The following is an 18,752-nucleotide window of genomic DNA, read 5'->3' on the forward strand; positions in this document are numbered from 1 at the left end:
CTTGGACTGCAAAGAGATCCAACCAGTCCATCGTAAAGGAAATCAGTCCTGGGTGTTCTTTGGAAGGACTGATGCTAAAGCTGAAACTCCAATACTTAGGCCACCTCATGCAAAGAGCTGACTCATTTGAAAAGAGATGCTGGGAGGGATTAGGGGCAGGAGGAGAAGGGGATGACAGAGGATGAGGTGGCTGGACGGCATCACCGACTTGATGGACATGAGTTTGAGTGAACTCCGGGAGTTGGTGATGGACAGGGAGGCCTGGGGTGCTGCAATTCATGGGGTCGCAAAGAGTCGGATACGACTGAGTGACTGAACTGACTGACTGACTGACTTACAGGAGACAGTGATCAAGACTATCCCCAAGAAACAGAAATGCAAAAAGGCAAAATGGTTGTCTGAGGAGGTGTTACAAACAGCTATGAAAAGAAGCGAAGTAAAAGGCAAAGGAGAAAAAGAAAGATATATCCATTTGAATGCAGAGTTCCAAAAAATAACAAAGAGAGATAAGAAAGCCTTCCTCAGTGATCAGCAAAGAAGTAGAGGAAGACAATAGAATGGGAAAGACTAGAGATCTCTTCAAGAAAGTTAGACATACCAAGGAATGTTTCATGCAAAGATGGGTACAATAAAGGACAGAAATGGTATGGACCTAACAGAGGCAGAAGATATTAAGAAAAGGTGGCAAGAATACACAGAAGAACTATACAGAAAAGATCTTCATGACCCAGATAATCATGATGGTGTGAAGTCAAGTGGGCCTTAGGAAGCATCACTAAGAACAATGCTAGTGGAGGTGATGGAATTCCAGCTGAGGTATTTCAAATCCTAAAAGATGATGCTGTGAAAGTGATGCACTCAATATGCCAGCAAATTTGGAAAATTCAGCAGTGGCCACAGGCCTGGAAAAGGTCAATTTTCATTCCAATCCCAAAGAAAGGCAATGCCAAAGAATGCTCAAACTACCGTACAATTGCACTCATCTCATATGCTAGTAAAGTACTGCTCAAAATTCTCCAAGCCAGGCTTCAGCAATATGTGAACCGTGAACTTCCAGATGTTCAAGGTGGATTTAGAAAAGGCAGAGGAACCAGAGGTCAAATTTCCAACATCTGTTAGATCATTGAAAAAGCAAAATGGTTCAAGAAAAATATCTACTTCTGCTTCATTGACTATGCCAAAGCCTTTGACTGTGTGGATCACAATAAACTGTGGAGAATTCTGAAAGAGATGGGAATACCAGACCACCTGACCTGCTTCCTGAGAAATCTGTATGCAGGTCAGGAAGCAACAGTTAGAAGTGGGCATGGAACAACAGACTGGTTCCAAATTGGGAAAGGAGAACGTCAAGGCTATGTATTGTCACCCTGCTTATTTAACTTCTATGCAGAGTACATCATGAGAAATGCTGGGCTGGAGGAAGCACAAGCTGGAATCAAGATTGCTGGGAGAAATATCAATAACCTCAGATATGCAGATGATACCACTTTTATGGTAGAAAATAAGAACTAAAGAGCCTCTTGATGAAGGTGAAAAAAGAAAGTTAAAAAGTTGGCTTAAAGCTCGACATTCAGAAAACTAAGATCATGGCTTCTGGTCCCATTACTTCATGGCAAATAGTTGGGGAAACAGTGTCAGACTCTATTTTTGGGGGCTCCAAAATCAGTGCAGATGGTGACTGCAGCCATGAAATTAAAAGACACTTGCTCCTTGGAAGAGAAGCTATGATCAACCTAGACAGCTTATTAAAAAGCAGAGACATTACTTTGCCAACAAAGATCCTTTTATTCAAAGCTATGGTTTATGCAGTAGTTATGTATGGGTGTGAGATTTGGACTATACTGAAAGCTGAGCACCAAAGAATTGATGCTTTTGAACTGTGGTGTTGGACAAGACTCTTGAGAGTCCCTTGGACATCAAAGAGATACAACCAGTCCATCCCAAAGGAGATCAGTCCTGGGTGTTCACTGGAAGGACTGATGCTGAAGCTGAAACTCCCATACTTTGGCCATCTGATGCCAAGAACGGACTAATTGGAAAAGACCCTGATGCTGGGAAAGATTGAAGGCTGGAGGCGATGACAGAGGTAGAGATGGTTGGATGGCATCACCAACTCAATGGACATGAGTTTGAGAAACTCTGGGAGTTGGTGATGGACAAAGAGGCCTGGTGTACTGCAGTCCATGGTGTTGCAAAGAGTCAGACATGACTGAGCGACTGAACTGAACTGATATACACTCTAATAGGGGCTTCCCCAATGGCTCAGCAGGTAAAGAATCTGCCTGTCAATTCAGGAAACACAGGAGATACAGTTCAATCCCTGGGTCGATATGATCACCTAAAGAAGGGCATGGCAATCCACTCCAGTATTCTTGCCTGGAGAATCCCCATGTCCAGAGGAGTCTGGTGGGCTACCATCTATAGGGTTGAGAAGAATCGGGCATGACTGAGCAACAAGCACGTAAATTTGGATATAATAAGTAATTGCAATATTGTTCTTAAGCTCTGCCTACATCTCCATTAGTCTTAATAAATATAATAAATAATAACTGAGATGCTTATTAAAAAGATCTTGAGTATTCTACAACTTTTGAAATGTCAAGGTAATAGTAATAGAACACTATACAATATATTTAAACATTATGGAGGTCAAGTATTAAATCCAAAACAGTTGCATATTTTAAGGAAGAAAACGATGATTATTAATATTTTCCCCAACAAATAGGAAATTACAAATTCCTTCTCTTGTTATTTATATTAATATGTATAAGATTCTAGCCCATAGAAAGATATATTTTAAAAAACCAATACATTTTAATGCACATTGGAATATATTGATTGTGCAAACTTATCCCACTTTCAGTTCAGTTCAGTCACTCAGTCGTGTCCAACTCTTTGCGACCCCATGAATTGCAGCATGCCAGGCCTCCCTGTCCATCACCAACTCCTGGAGTTCACTCAAACTCACATCCACTGAGTTGGTGAGGCCATCCAGCCATCTCATCCTCTGTCGTCCCCTTCTCCTCCTGTCCCCCATCCCTCCCAGCATCAGAGTCTTTTCCAATGAATCAACTCTTTGCATGAGGTGGCCAAAGTACTGGAGTTTCAGCTTTAACATCATTCCTTCCAAAGAACACCCAGGGCTGATCTCCTTTAGGGTGGACTGGTTGGATCTCCTCACAGCCCAAGGGACTCTAAAGAGTCTTCTCTAACGCCACAGTTTGACTAACACAGCTCAGTTGTGAATTTATTACATGATCTCATCATTTTCTAATCTGTGATTTAGATTTTCAGTGAGAGAATTTAAAAGATTTTAGGGAAGAGTGATACACGTATCTAAGTATTGAAAATTGGGAACTTCTGAATTTACTGACTTTTGATAACGCACCTGTCATGTGGTTATAAGAGGTAAGTGTATTTGCTGGAAAATAGAACTTTATAGACCAAATGCCCACTTCACGCCTGAAGCCTCCATAGGTAAGGGTTAGTCACTGTGCCCTGTGTGACTCTTTGTGACTTTATGGACTGTAGCCCACCAGGCTTCTCTGTCCATGGGATTCTCCAGGCAAGAGTACTGGAGTAGGTAGGTTGCCATTGCCTTCTCCAGGGGATTTTCCTCATCCAGGGATTGAACCTGGATCTCCTGCTTTGCAGGCAGATTCTTTACCATCTGAGCCACCAGGGAAGTCCAATAGGTAAAGAAAGCTAAAGCAGAATGCTGACTATAGTCCTGCTAAATAAACACATCACACAGCAGGTAGATCTTCTACCACCTTCTGCTTGGCATTGAGTACCACTTACTGGGGGAGTGTGTCGGTTCTCATTTGAACTGGACAATCATAGTTTTAAAACAGGCACTAAGAGAGCCTTATGTTTCTTAGCCACACACAATAAAAGAAAATTGACTCTGACTTTATTCAGAATCAATAGACAATGTCTTCTGAATAAAAATCAGGGAATTCTAAGAAATAAAATTTTGCACCCTGTATTCACTTCCATCAGATCTTTCTTCATCAGTACCCACCAGCTTCAACTCTAACTGTAGGTGTTTCTCAGCCTGCAGTATAATTGCTTTCTCTCAAATTTTTTTTCAGGTCAGGGCAGATCAGCAGTAGGACTCTGATAAGGGCAAAGGACTGTGTTCGGAACCCCCAAACCTCTGAAACTCACCCAAAGCTGGCAATTAACTGTCCCAGCTCCCTGGCAGAGTGTGCTGATGGCTCTCAGAGAGAGCTGAAATAAAAGAGTTGCCTGGGGCAAATGTGTGTCAGTTATGTGGATGCTTTCCCTTCTTGTGCAGTCCTGAAATGCTCATACTGTTTGTCAAGGTCCCAGTAGATGAGAACAGACCTGTCCGGCTAGCTGTGTCCTTTTTCAGTCTCTCCCCAACACATGGGTATTTTCAGGCTGTAGAAGCTCTGAAAACACATGAATTGGGTTCCAACATTTATCAATAACAATTTATAGCTGATATATAGCTTTCTGGAAAAGAGTAAGAATCCACTGAAGCCTAACAATGCAGCCCCCACAAAGGGTTTTTCCAGGACTGGGATCAATGTCATCAGTGAAATTTATGGGAACGCCATGAGCCCCTCTGAGATGCAGTGGCACTCTCTTCAACCTTTCTTGGATCCCATCCATTATGGTTTAAAAAGGTCTTTCCTGCAATAGGAAAAGGCTTTCATTCCATCACTGCCTCTCATGTGTACCTGTATTAATAAAAAACAGTTGTTTCTCTCTCTCAAGGGTGGCCCCCTGAGAGATGTCTCCTGTGGCTTCATCAACCTACCTATTGGGTTCTGATAAATTCCTGTCATTACCTTCACTGGGTCTGTTTGTTCAGGTGAAACTTAAGGTTGTTAAATGCACATCTGATTGAACTCTATCTGACTGAAGTGATCCAAGGATCCACAGGAGAGGAGTAGGCTGTGGAGTGCTGGATATGAATTTGCTTTAAATTTTTGGCCCCTTCTACAGGGATGGGGGTGGGGTATAGAACTGTGACTCTTGGATCCTCTGAGACTCCTTTAGGGGGATTCTTGATGTTGTCCTCAAGGTTGACTTCAGTGTATACTAAACTTATTAAAGGCTATCTCTTTGAGGGGCAGGTCTGTAACTCACTCTTGGGAAGATATTGATGGGATTCCAGCTTCCCTGAAAAAGCACTCGCATTTAGGAAAAGTTAGATTACATTTCCGTGATGTACACATACAACATACACGCTCACATATCCACAGGTATAGGCACCCTCATGTTTATAAAGGTACGCACATCATCCACACGCTTGTGTGCGTGTGTTTCCACTCGTTTTAGGAAAGATGTTTTAGGAATGTCACATTTTAGGAATAATACATCATTACTTGTCATTCTTTTTCTCTAGATGAATAATGCTTTATTTTCTTAATGTGATCATCGCAGCCTTACGTCTGTAATGGGCTGCAGACAGAAGCCAGACTTTCTTCTAAGACTTAATTCACATCTTTGATTCAAAAAGATGTGTCAGACTATGCAAAGCAGGCTTCTGAGGTAAAGTCTGGTTAGGGAGAAACATCTAGATGGGAAGAAAAAGGAAGGTCTCACTTTATCAAGGCACCGTCTGTCCATTACCAGCCTTAAACATCCTTATTGCTGGCAACTCTACCGTGACTCCCACACTTTTCGCCATTAATAATTTTGGTGTCACATTTAAGACCATAAAACCTTTATGAAATGACATAATGGTGAAGACATAGGTGAAGCCAACCTAAGTACCTGTGTTAATTTCCTAGGGCTGCCATAGGAAATTACCACAGACCGGGTGGCCTAAGCAACAAAAATGCATTCTCTTACAGTCTGGAGGCTAGGAGTCTGAGTCAAGGTATCGGCAGTCCATGCTCTCTCAGGGAGAGAGAAGAAAGTATTCTGTGTCTTTCTCTCAGCTTCTGGTGTTGCTGGAAATCCTGAGTGTACTTTACCTTGTAGACACATGACTCCGCACTCAGCCTCTGTCATTTCCTGGTGTTCTCTCTGACTCTGCCTGTCTTCTCCTCATCTTATAAGGACACCAGTCATGTTGAATTAAGTGTTCATCCTAGTCCAGTATGACATCATCCTAACTATTATGTCTTCAGTGACTTTATTTTCGAAATAAGATCATGACCTGAGATTCTGGGAAGGGCGTGAATTGAGGGGAGGCTGTCTGATTCAGTACAGTACCTAAGAGGGTACTATAGCTCTCCATTGAAATGCTCCTTAATGCAACAAGTTAATGTAAGAACTTGTTGTTACTTAGAAGAAAATAAAATGAGTAAGTATGGGGAGGGAGGTTAAGACAGAGAACTTGAAAATGTCTGGAACAGTGATGTTCAATGCAGTAGCCACTAACCACCTGTGGCTGTTTCAGTTTGAATGAATTAAAATTAAAAAAAATTCTCAGTCTCAGTAGTTATTTTTCAAATGCTTGATAGCAACATCTACTCTACTAGACAAGGCAAGGCAGAAATAGAACATTTCCATCATTACACATCCTTTTGGACAGTTCCGGTCTAGAACCCATCCTGTGTAGAAGCTACAGTGGGGATTCTCAGGAAAGATGAAGGTGGGAGAAAGGCCTGGGAATAATATAGCAAGACTCTGAAGGATCGGATGAAGGTGAAGCAATGCACTTAAAATATCATAGTGCTGCCTGGGGCAGTTCAACCTTGAATATGGCTCTCCCTCTCTTGACCCTGATGTTCTGCCTTGCAGAGAGCAGGTACTCACAAAATATTTGTTGGGGCATTAAAGGAAAAGATAAATATTTCAGTCAGGATAGAATGTCATTGAGATTGTAATGTTGACAGAAAGATATGATTGCCATGAAGATTTCTGGAGGACAGTGCAAATAAGTGTGTTAGCAAATATCCATACACTGATCTCCACTTAGAGCATGTGGGCACCTGTTTTTCATGCAGCATGCTCTTTCATTAGCAGCATCTGCACTCTGCTCCAACTCACTGGTTCCCTAAGAACACAAATAGCAACTCACTGGTTCCCTAAGAATATAAATAGCTGTCTTCTCTCTCTTTCAAGAAGGCATAAAGTGGCATTATATTACCTGTGTCCTTTGCACTTGTGTTGGTTCAAGAATTTCCCTTTCGACTGCCATTACAGTGTCCTAACACGAAGCCACAAGTCACTACTGTGCATGCCCAGAGCTCTGTGGCAAATCCTTTCCTGACAACCTTTTGTCTTCCCTCAAGATGAGAAGAGCAAATTACAATTGGGTTTGAAAGCAATGGGTAACTTACCTTGTCCCTGGGGCTTTGACAGCATCTTGTTGCAGTGCCCACTCTCTGGATGGCCGACACAGCTCATTTCTGAAGCCTGGATTTACTGTGATCCCTTGTCACAGCTTTGTGATGACAGAGGAGGTAAGGGAATTTTCATCAGTGCCATTAATACTTGTAGTAGCTGCCTGTAGTGACCACTAACACACATACATACACACACATGTTGACACATAGCCCTGGCTATTGTCATCAATATACAGAGCAGTTATTCTTTTTTCTCCTCTTTGGCTGTCCTGAGTCTTCATTGCTGCATGAGGGCTTTCTCTAGTCAAGGTCAGTGGAGGCTGCTCTAGTGGCGGTGTGCAGGCTTCTCATTGTGGTGGCTTCTTTTGTTGCAGAGCACAGTCTCTAGAGCACTTTGGTCAGTAATTGCAGTGCATGAGCGTAATTACCTCTTGGCATATGGAATCTTCCTAGACCAGGGATTGAACCCATGTACCCTGCATTGGTAGGTGGATTCTTAACCACTAAATCACCAGGGAAGCCCCTCAGAGCAGTAATTCTGTAAATCCCAAAGCAACTTGAAAGACCTTCCTTCCTTTCCTCTGTTTATTTCTCTCAGTTCAATTTTGAGTGTTACGTAGACACAAAGAGGAAGGAACATTTTTATTCAACATTAAGTAACAGTGAGGAAACCAATGGGCATATTCTAAATAAATACATCACCAGGATGTTGTCTTTCAAAAGTGTTTTGGACTGTTTGTGTTAATGTTCGTTGCTCAGTTGTGTCCAACTCTTTGAGACCCCAGGTTCCTCTGTCCATGGAATTCTCTAGGCAAGAATACTGGAGTGGGTAGCCATTCCCTTCTCTAGGGGATCTTCCCTACCCAGGTATCGAATCCAAGTCTCCCATGTTGCAGGCAGATTCTTTACTCTCTGAACCACCATTGGACTGTATATCTTTTGTTATTTGAATGCAACAGACTATTAAACAATGAAGAAACTGTAAATGTTGAGTAGCATTACATATTTATCAAATACCCTAATCTGAATTTCTAAAGGTAACAAAAGACTTTAAATTTTCTCTTTTGGATAATGAAACAAATTCTACAAATTAAATTCAAAGCATTCAAAATTACATTGACTGAAAATGGATTTATGGTTACCTGGTGTCAAAGGTGGCATGGGAGTTGGGATTGATTGCAAAAGCGTGGCCTAAGGGTAGAGAAACTGTTCTGTGTCTTGATTGTGACAGTGATTACACAGTTATGCACAAATACCAACACTCATCAAACTGTACACTTAACTGGAATGATTTTATTATATGCTAATTTCTTAATTAAAAAGTTAACATAAAATTCAAAGCATTCAAATTGCAATTCAGAATTTCCAATATCTAGAATGCATTAAAGAATGAAGACTTTCAAAAATTAAGATCTTAAAAATACGTTACCATACAGGGTATTTTTCAAGTCTATAACTAAAGGAGAGCTTTTCTGATGAAATATTGTTTGGGTGAAATTGACACTGCACATGGATGCCAGAATTATTAGCCCTCTGTGAGTATAGAGAAGGGTATCCTTCCCAGCCTCTCTTCAGTTATCTGAGGCCTTGTAACTGGTTCAAACCAATAGAATGACTTGACATGTACACAGGAAGAAGCGTCTACATGACCCACTAGGTCCCTCATTTTCTGCCTTAGCAACACTGAAAGCCATGCACTGAGGTGGCAGTTTTGCAAGAAAATAGAGCCAAAAATGTTGTGCAACTACTTGGGATGGAACCCTTTTACCAAACTATTGGACATAGCATAAACAAAAGATAAATTTTGTTACGTTAATGTATTGAATCAATTGAATGTATGGAATCCAAGATTGCCGGGAGAAATATCAATAACCTCAGATATGCAGATGACACCACCCTTATGGCAGAAAGTGAAGAAGAACTAAAGAGCCTTTTGATGAAAGTGAAAGGAGAGTGAAAAAGTTGGCTTAAAACTCAAAACTCAGAAAACGAAGATCATGGCATCTGATCCCATCACTTCATGGGAAATAAATGGGGAAACAGTGGAAACAGTGTCAGACTTTACTTTTGGGGCTCCAAAATCACTGCAGATGGTGATTGCAGCCATGAAATTAAAAGACGCTTACTCCTTGGAAGGAAAGTTATGACCAACCTAGACAGCATATTAAAATGCAGAGACATTACTTTGTCAACAAAGGTCCGTCAAGTCAAGGCTATGGTTTTTCCATTGGTCATGTATGGATGTGAGAGTTGGACTATAAAGAAAGCTGAGCGCCAAAGAATTGATGCTTTTGAACTGTGGTGTTGGAGAAGACTCTTGAGAGTCCCTTGGACTGCAAGGAGATCCAACCAGTCCATCCTAAAGGAAATCAGTCCTGGGTGTTCATTGGAAGGACTGATGCTGAAGCTGAAACTCCAATACTTTGGCCATCTGTTGTGAAGAGCTGACTCATTGGAAAAGACTCTGATGCTGGGAGAGATCTAGGGCAGGAGGAAAAGGGGACGACAGAGGATGAGATAGTTGGATGGCACCACCGACTCAATGGACATGGGTTTGGTGGACTCAGTTGGTGATGGACAGGGAGACTTGGTGTGCTGCGGTTAATGGGGTCATAAGGAGTCGGACATGACTGAGTGACTGAACTGAACTGAATGTATTGAAGTTTAGGGGTTAAATTGTTACTGCAATATTACATAACCTGTGCTGACTAAATATATTTTGCCATGATTTCAGAATCCAGAGTTTAATAATCATGGATTCATTGAAAGGTTATCTCACTGTAGAGTCTAGATTTTGACAAACATACTACTAGCAGGCACTATTGATCAAAGAGGAATTTAGGTGATGGCACTCTACCTGGTAATCCACATGTGAGATGAGCCTGGGCAGTAATAACCTGGAATAGTCATTCTTATATGTCCTTACCATCTGGATGTTCTGGGATATTGACACCTTCATCAGAGACAGAAGTCACCCAAGATGCTTGACCTCCAAGTTAAAATATGTAACTGTGAGCCTGTGTGTGCATGCTTGGCTGTGTCTGTCTCTTTGTGACCCCATGGACTGCAACTTGCCAGGCTCCTCTGTCCATGGAATTGTTCAGGCAAGAACACTGGAATGGGTTGCCATTTCCTCCTCCAGGGGGTCTTCCGAACCCAAGGACTGAACTGGCATCTCCTGTGTCTCCTGCACTGGCCGGTGAATTTTTTACCACTGAGTCACCTAACTACGAGCTTAGTACTTTTACCACCCTAACTACGAGCTTAGTGCTTCTCTAATAACAGGGGATATAAAGCAGAGCAGACTTTATCAACTGACCTAGGATTCAAGTTGAAGCCTGCTTGTTTGTCCTTTTCTTGCTGTCTGCAGTGTCCATGAATCTTACCTCCATCAGTACGGTGCTACCTTTAACCATTTTACATCAAATCGTTAACAGATAAGTTCCAGTATCTCATTAAAGAAAGGAATTCTAGGCCCTGTTGATATTATGGGCTCATCTTTTACTAAGTGTGTCAGCTGGTGAATTCTCTTTAGCATTGTTCACAATCTTCATTACTGTTGGTAAATATTTAAATGTTTTAAAATAATTTATTTTGGAAGGGGCACTGGCCTTTTGGGAATATAACTGAAAAGCAATTTTAGCAAGTTTCCAGTAGTAGTAGCTCAAAGAAAACTCTGTAAAAGAATATATTGATCAGAGGGACAGGAAGAAATATATAGTGAGATTTCCTGAAATAGAAAAATGTCTGGGTACAGTGAGAGGCAACCAGGTGGAGAATAGTACTTTTCTAATATGTAAAAAGACAGTTTTGTAGGTTCAAGCTCTTGATAAAGAAACAGACTCTGTGACTATTATCAGTCTGTTTTGTCTCATAAAGAGAAGCAGGAAAGGAGATGGAGGGGAAGCAGTGTTTTTCTTTACCCCTGAATGAATCTCTTTCCATTTGGGTTGAGACACTAAACACTATTTAAGGCAATTAAATGGCAATTTAATTTGTGGCAATTAAAATTTCATCTCGCTAGGAAAGTTGCAGTCATTGTCTCAAACAGGAGACTGACTACAAGACAGGAAGAGAAGCAGTAATTTTCCTTTCTACCCTCACCTATATCAGAGTTACAGGGTATTCCTATATATATATATACATGTATTTGTTTCTACTTTCTTCCTTCTCAAGCAGAATTTTTAATTTCAGATTTTTTTAATTGAAATACAGTTGATTTATTAATACAATGCTGTGTTAGTTTCAGGTGTAAAGCAAAGTGATTCAGTTATGTGTATGTGTATATATATATATATATATATATATTGGAGTGGGTTGCCATTGCCTTCTCTTATGTATATGTATGTATGTATAAATATGATAAAGTGAAAAGTGAAAGTGTTAATCATTCAGTCATTTCTGACTCTTTGTGACTCCATGGACTGTATAGCCCACTGGGCTCCTCTGTCCATGGAATTGTCCAGGCAAGAATACTGGAGTGGGTTGCCATTTCCTTCTCTAGGGGGTCATCCCAACACAGAGATTAAACACTGGTCTCCTGCATTGCAGGCAGACTCTTTACCGACTGAGCCACCAGGGAAACCCATAAATATATATCATTATGTGTATACGTATATGTGTGTATATATTATATATATGTGTGTGTGTGTCATTATGGTAACATATATATCATATGTTATCACAGATAACCCTTATAACCTTATAAGTTATTACAAAATATTGAGTATAGTTCCTTGTGCTATACAGTAGGTCCTTGGTGGTTACCTATTTTATATATAGTACTGTGTGCATGCTGGGGCTTCCCAGGTGATGCTAGTGGTAAAGAAGCCACCTGCCAATATAGGAGATGTGAGAGACTCGGGTTCAATCCCTGGGTTGGGAGGATCCCCTGGAGGAGAGCATGGTAACCCACTCTAGTATTCTTGCCTGGAGAATACCATGAACAGAAGAGCCTGGTGGGCTATAGTCCATGGGGTTGCAAAGAATTGGACATGACTGAAGCAACTTAGCACTCATGCATGCTCTGTGTATATGTTAATCCCAAGCTCCTAATTTATCCCTTCTCATTTTCCCTTTGGGCTTCCTTCGTAGCTCATTTGGTAAAGAATTTGCTGGCAGTGCAGGAGACCTGGGTTCGAGTCCTGGATCAGGAGGATCTCCTGGAGGAGGAAATGGCAACCCACTCCAGTATTCTTGCCTGGAGAATCCCCATGGACAGAGGCGCTTGGCAGACTACACCCCATGGGGTTGCAGGAGTCAGACACAACTTAGTGACTAAACCACCACCACCACCACTTTCCCTTTGGTAAAGTTGTCTGTGGGTCTATTTCTGTTCTTAAATAAGTCTCATGAAGGATTTTGAAATAAGGAATTGGGATGCATTTGAGTTGATAGGCCTCTAGGGCTCTTTAACTCATTCTTCTGATGTTGATCCCTATTCAAAGGATTTCACTCAAGGGCCCCACAAAACACATTTAGATCAATCATTGAGTTAGAATTTCTCTTGGTGCTTAAATATCATGTTACTAATATTACATACTACCCATTAATCCACTTAACTAATTGTAAATATTTGTAAATGAATCTAAAGTTGCATGGATCTTCAGTGTAACATAGTCGGGTATAAGACAGAGTTGTGCGGTGGCTGGGTGAACAAGGAGCTTCTTCCTCAAAGTCAAGGCAAGAGTTTGTTTTTTGTTAATCAATCTACAATTTGTATAAAAAGAAAAATAAGGGAGCTATTAGGGCCTGTGCTGTGAAAAGCAGGTAAAAATCTTCTACAGTGTTTAATAGGTGGAGGGGACGGGAGGGGAGATGGGGCAGGGCAACAGGCATCTGATGCAGGTGGGAGAGGAGCGTGCAGGAGGAATGCTAGCTACAGCAAGCAACAACAACAAAACCAGGAAAACAACCCCAAGCTCCCCCAAACTAATTTTCAATATTTTATCATAATTCGGGAGAGAGATCCTAGAAATTTGCAGGGTACGATAAAACTGACCTGTTCAAAAAACTCAGAGTTGTAATCAAATGGTCTGCATAATTTTTTATTCTGTTTTTTCATTTGACATGATTTCATATAAATGTTAAATTCATTCACCATATTCATTCAGTAGATGTTTAATCGATGCCTCCCATGGGCCAGGCTAGCTACTGAGGACAGAGAAAGAAATCCGGGCTTTCTTGGATCTTTTGTTATTTTCACATGATCACATAGACCGTAATTTTTCACTTAAATAGTAAACAATGTTACATAGTATTAATATGCTATGATTTACTTATTGAATTTCTTTTTTAAATATAAATTTATTTATTTTAATTGGAGGTTAATTACTTTACAATATTGTATTTCTTGGGGAATTGTATTGGTTTTAGACATGTGTGCATACATGACAGCCACGTTATTTAGAATTGAGAACTGAATTTGGCTAATGTGATGTTAGCATGGAGAATGTATGCCTGTAATACTTCATATGACTGTAAGCTCCGCTTAAAATAGGTCAGAACCCAGCAATTATCATGAATAATACTTCATGCTCCCCTTTTCTTTCCATTCACTCTCTGCAACATTCTGGACTCCGGCTTGGGGGACTCAGGGCTGTTAAAGTGGTTATAGATCTGGGTATTGGAGTAGGTTTGAGGACTGGCTCCTTAGCCTGTGAGATACATGACCTTGGGCGAGTTAATGAATCTCTGTTTTCTCTTCTGTAAAATGGGGATAATAATGCATTCATTTAATACGTGGAAAAATTTATAAAATAGTGAGTGTTAGCTCTGCTAAGCAATAAAAATCCAGTTTTTAAAAGTCAAGTTTCACTTTCTAAAGCAAGTTACCTGAGGGATATGTTGGGAAATTGAAAATTAGGCAAAGAGCCCCATGGCAGAAATATATGCTTTCTTTGCAAGGAGTCTGGGGTCCATCTATCAGTGTCAAGCTTGGGGTGTGGACTCACTGAAAGCTTTTCACCATTGGCCCCTTCTATCTGATGTCTGCTTGGAGCTGTAACTTCTCTAACTCTACATAGAAAAAGGGAGCCTGATAGACAGGTACCCACACACGTACCCACACACAAATACACATATTGTACACACAGACCCACACAGAAAAGGGAAAGATGATTAGAGAAGGGAACTAAGCCAAGAAGTTACACTAGTGAGAATAAACTCATCCATCTGAGTGTGTCACTGAGTATTTCAGCAGTTTGTTTCTAAAAGGTAAAATTTAATCAATTTGGTCTTTAGGCTGCTCTCACTACCTGTCAATAACCTGGTCATTTGTTCACACTCCCAGGGCAAATCATCCAAAATGAAAGAAAGTATAAATTAACAACCAATCTGAACAGAACCAGTTTCGAGCTTACTCCTTCTTTAGAAAATTCTCAGCCTCACCCATTACCTCCCTCCCCCTTTGCCTTTCTTCCTTCCCTTTTCTCCTCTCTCTGTTCTGGTATTTTCCATACCAGAAAAACCATGGGGAAAATGAACTGATATAAATATGCCTGCGTCTACTCCTTCAAATTGCTGTTTGAGATTGGTTCAGATGTGAATCACAAATACGGTGCTGGCCAAGAGTTAAAGAGCACATTCTGTATGCGGTGGGCTCTTATGAAGTCACTGATTAATATAATTAAAAGTCTGAGTTAATTGCATTACTTTCCATTAGCTTTCATTGTATACCTTCCTTCCCAGGACCCAACTACCCATCCCCATGGGGCTCTGTCCCACGTTTATCCAAGTGAAATGGCTGCTTTCAAAACCAAACCTTTCATCAATCCCCTATTAATTAGCTAAATGCCGCATCAGATTATACATTCATGTCTGCCAGCTAGGCGGGAGTGTCAGGAGAGCAGAGCTCACGGTCCTCCTGGCTCGTCCGCCAGCCTGGTCATTGGTATTCCAGGACAAGTCAGCTTACTGTAATTTGAAATTGGTCTGCCGTCCCATTAGGAATCTGCCCGATCAATACCAAGTGAATTAGAGTTTCAGTGATCTGATTAACTCCCCATTATATTCTACCCTGGCTGATTTAGAATGCATGATGAGACAATATTCCAGTTTCTTTGCTTTATCCCAGTTTAAGTGAAATATAGACATCTAAGGAAGCAGTGCCTGTGCATTTGATTTGGCTCGGCTGTAATAAAGTCAAACACCATGAGTATCTCCCCCATCAAGACAGTCTTAAGTGACTGAGGGCTGCTTTCTGCATGTGGCTAGGAGCTGTGAGTGGCAAGGGGGAGAAGTCAGTGAGAGCCTCACTGACTGCTCATCTCTCTTCTTTTTGGCCCTAGAATCTGAATGGACTGCTCTAAGGCGTTTAACAGGGTGGTTTAGTTATTTGTCATATGATCAACATTAGCAGCTTTGTGACTGAAGTTCTAGGTCATGTGGTTCAAAGGCAGACTCTAATTCTCTCCCAAAGGCACAAGAGGTTCATGACAACAGCATAACTAAATGTTGTATCTTGGTGACTGAAAACAAGCACTGTAGCCAGGCCATTTGGACCAGAGCTAAGTGCTGCCCTTGGGGAAAATTCTTGGTGCCCTTGGGGAGTGAATTTGGCCTTCTGTGCAGCAAGACTGCTTTCATACCCTGGCCAGAGCTTCAGAGAAATCCGAACGGACTTCAGTAAGTCAGTGTGTGTCTGCAACAGGCTCAAACACAGCATCTGAAATAATGCAATCAGTGGAACTACATTCTTTGAGTGCCTCTGTATTTCTTCTTCCTGTGTTTGAATTTGGTTGGTCAAACAATGTCTGTTAAAAGCTCTTGCATAATTTATTTAAGTGTGGAATTTGTAATGAATTTACCAGCTGTTTTTAATGTTACCCAAATGCTTTAAAAAATAAAAGCAGTATATTTTAAGAATAGATCTGAGCTATTCTAATGGAGCCTAATAATATTTTTTCACTAGTAAAACAAAAAAAACAGCAAGGCTTATGTGCTTGTGTGTGCTCAGTCATGTCCGAATCTTTGTGTCTGTAGCCCACCAGGGTCCTCTGCCCATGGGATTTCCCAGGCAAGAATTCAGGAGTGGGTTGCCGTTTCCTACTCCAGGGGATCTCCCCAACCAAGGGATCGAACCTGCATCTCCTACATTGGCAGGCAGATTCTTTACCACTGATCCACATGGAAAGCCCAGCATGGCTTATATGTGATTATAAATGATAACTCATTAATATTGCTTGCACTAAGTATCATCCCACTTTCGTCTTGGGACTAACTTAGCAATTTAGAATATTTTGTGTGCACGGATGAAGTAATTTGACTAGACATACATAATATGATCTGCTAGCTAGTTATACAACACCTGGATTGGAAATATGCATGTAGAGTAGTGGAAGAACTTGATACTGACCCTTGCTACTTTGATGAGAAGTTTGGTCAGCCTAAGGTCTTATGAACTTCATTGCTATTCTCCTCTATTGATCATTACTCCACTGAACATTCCTGAATTATCTTTTGTGTTTTGTCTCCCAGTTATGGTTCATGCAAACTAATTACAACAGACGTATAATGGGATTACAAAAGGAAATTAGGTTTAAAATATCCCAGATCAAAACAAAGAAGATATTATTTTCCCTCAGTCTGAATCCTGCTATTTACAGACAATTTATGTGCCTCTTTAAGCTAAGATTTTTTTATATCACTAAAATGGAAATAATTACTGTAAACATTATAGGCCAGTTTTGTGGATTAAATACAGCAATACAGAAATGCTCCAAGCTTCTTAGCTTTCTCTTCTTCTTCCCAGCACCCCCACATGTTCAAAGAATCTATGAGAACATTTTTCATGTCAGTCCCTGCTTTAAAATGCTCCATTTAAAACTCTTAAATTGAAAAGGAAAAGAAGTCTCACGACAAATGAGTCATGTCAGATATTTCTTATGCATATGATTTAAATGGAAAATTACTGGGATAGTGCCAGTCCTCTGAAATATCTCAAATTTCTCACCTGGGACAAATTGAAGTCACATAAAAATATGATTCAAACTATGTCTAAAAGCAGAATGACCACAAAGTCTGATACAATGAACACAAAGCCGACACAGTCTCTGGTGAGATAAGAGCCTGCAACAGGGCTCAGAGCAGAACTGTCTTTTTCTAAGACCTTCACCATGCTTGTCAGTCCCCATCTTCTGACTTATGACTCTAGACATAGTTCCTTCTTTTGATTCTATACTTCTTTTCATCAACTGGGTGCAATAGTCTCACATTTCATTTCTGGTTGATTAAGACTCTCAAGTTTTTATCAGTCTACTTCTATCCTTTTTGTGATTATTTTGTAACATGTAAAATGTAACATGTGTTTTCCCTAAATAGATGCAATTATGTTGATTTCAGATTATCATCCCAATATATTACCATCTTTTAGAATATTTATTGCATCGTGTGCATAATTAATTATCTTCCTAGCTTAATGTTCTTCAATCACTAATAGGAGATGGCAAGCAAGAGGGCCAACACCCATCCTTATTTCAGTGTTGAAATTCATAGCCTTGGTCATGAAAGTGAAAGTGTTAGTCGCTCAGTCAAGTCCGACACTATTGCGACCCCAGTGACAGTCAGGCTCCTCTGTCTGTTCAATTCTCCAGGCAAGACTGCTAGAGTGGGTAGCCATTCCCTTCTCTAGGGGATCTTTCCGACCCAGGGAGCGAACCCAGGCCTCCTGCATTGCAGGCAGATTCTTTACCATCTGAGCCACCAGGGAAGCCCCATACCCTTGGTCATGGGGTTGAATAAGCACATACTTGTACTAGCATCCAGACTACATTTCTCAATACTCCTCTTGCTTCAACTATTACTACCATTATTAGTACTGGCACTGTGCTGGACCTCTCCCAGCTGTCCCTGAACACCTTACCCTTATCCACCCAATTTTGTGTACTGGGAGGTTGGCCTGAATGAACCACATTAATGGGCTCCTTAGTTCTTTGGCTTCTAATTGGGTTCAACCATGTGATACTGGCTGGGGCTTTCCTGATGGCTCAGTGGGTAAAGAATCCACCTGCAATGGTGGGGACACAGGCGATGCAGGTTTGATCTCTGGGTTGGGAAGATCCCCTGGAGAAGGAAATGCAACCCACTCCAGTATTGTTGCTTGGAAAATCCCATGGACAGAGGAGGCTGGCGGGCTAAAGTCCATGGGGTTACAAAGAACTGGACACGACTGAGCACACACACAGCGCATGGGATACTGGCTGGAGATAGGAAGGAGGGAGAGGAGTAAAGTCAGAGTATTTTTTTATCCTAGCTCCATCCCTGCTGAATTCCCACAGGTTGGCTGCCTCTCTTGGGTCAGGTCCAGGGCTCCCATAGGGAGACTTTATGTATCTCATGATTATCACACATTTTGTGGCAAAATGGACAGTTATGTTAAATATACAGCTATTATATGAATATCAATTTATGACTATTACAAATTACTGTTATAGATTTGCTGACTTGTACATAGGCAATGCATAAAAACATACATAAAAT

The sequence above is a fragment of the Capra hircus genome, chromosome 6 (genome assembly GCF_001704415.2).
Source record: "Capra hircus breed San Clemente chromosome 6, ASM170441v1, whole genome shotgun sequence".
NCBI classification, from domain to species: Eukaryota; Metazoa; Chordata; class Mammalia; order Artiodactyla; family Bovidae; genus Capra; species Capra hircus.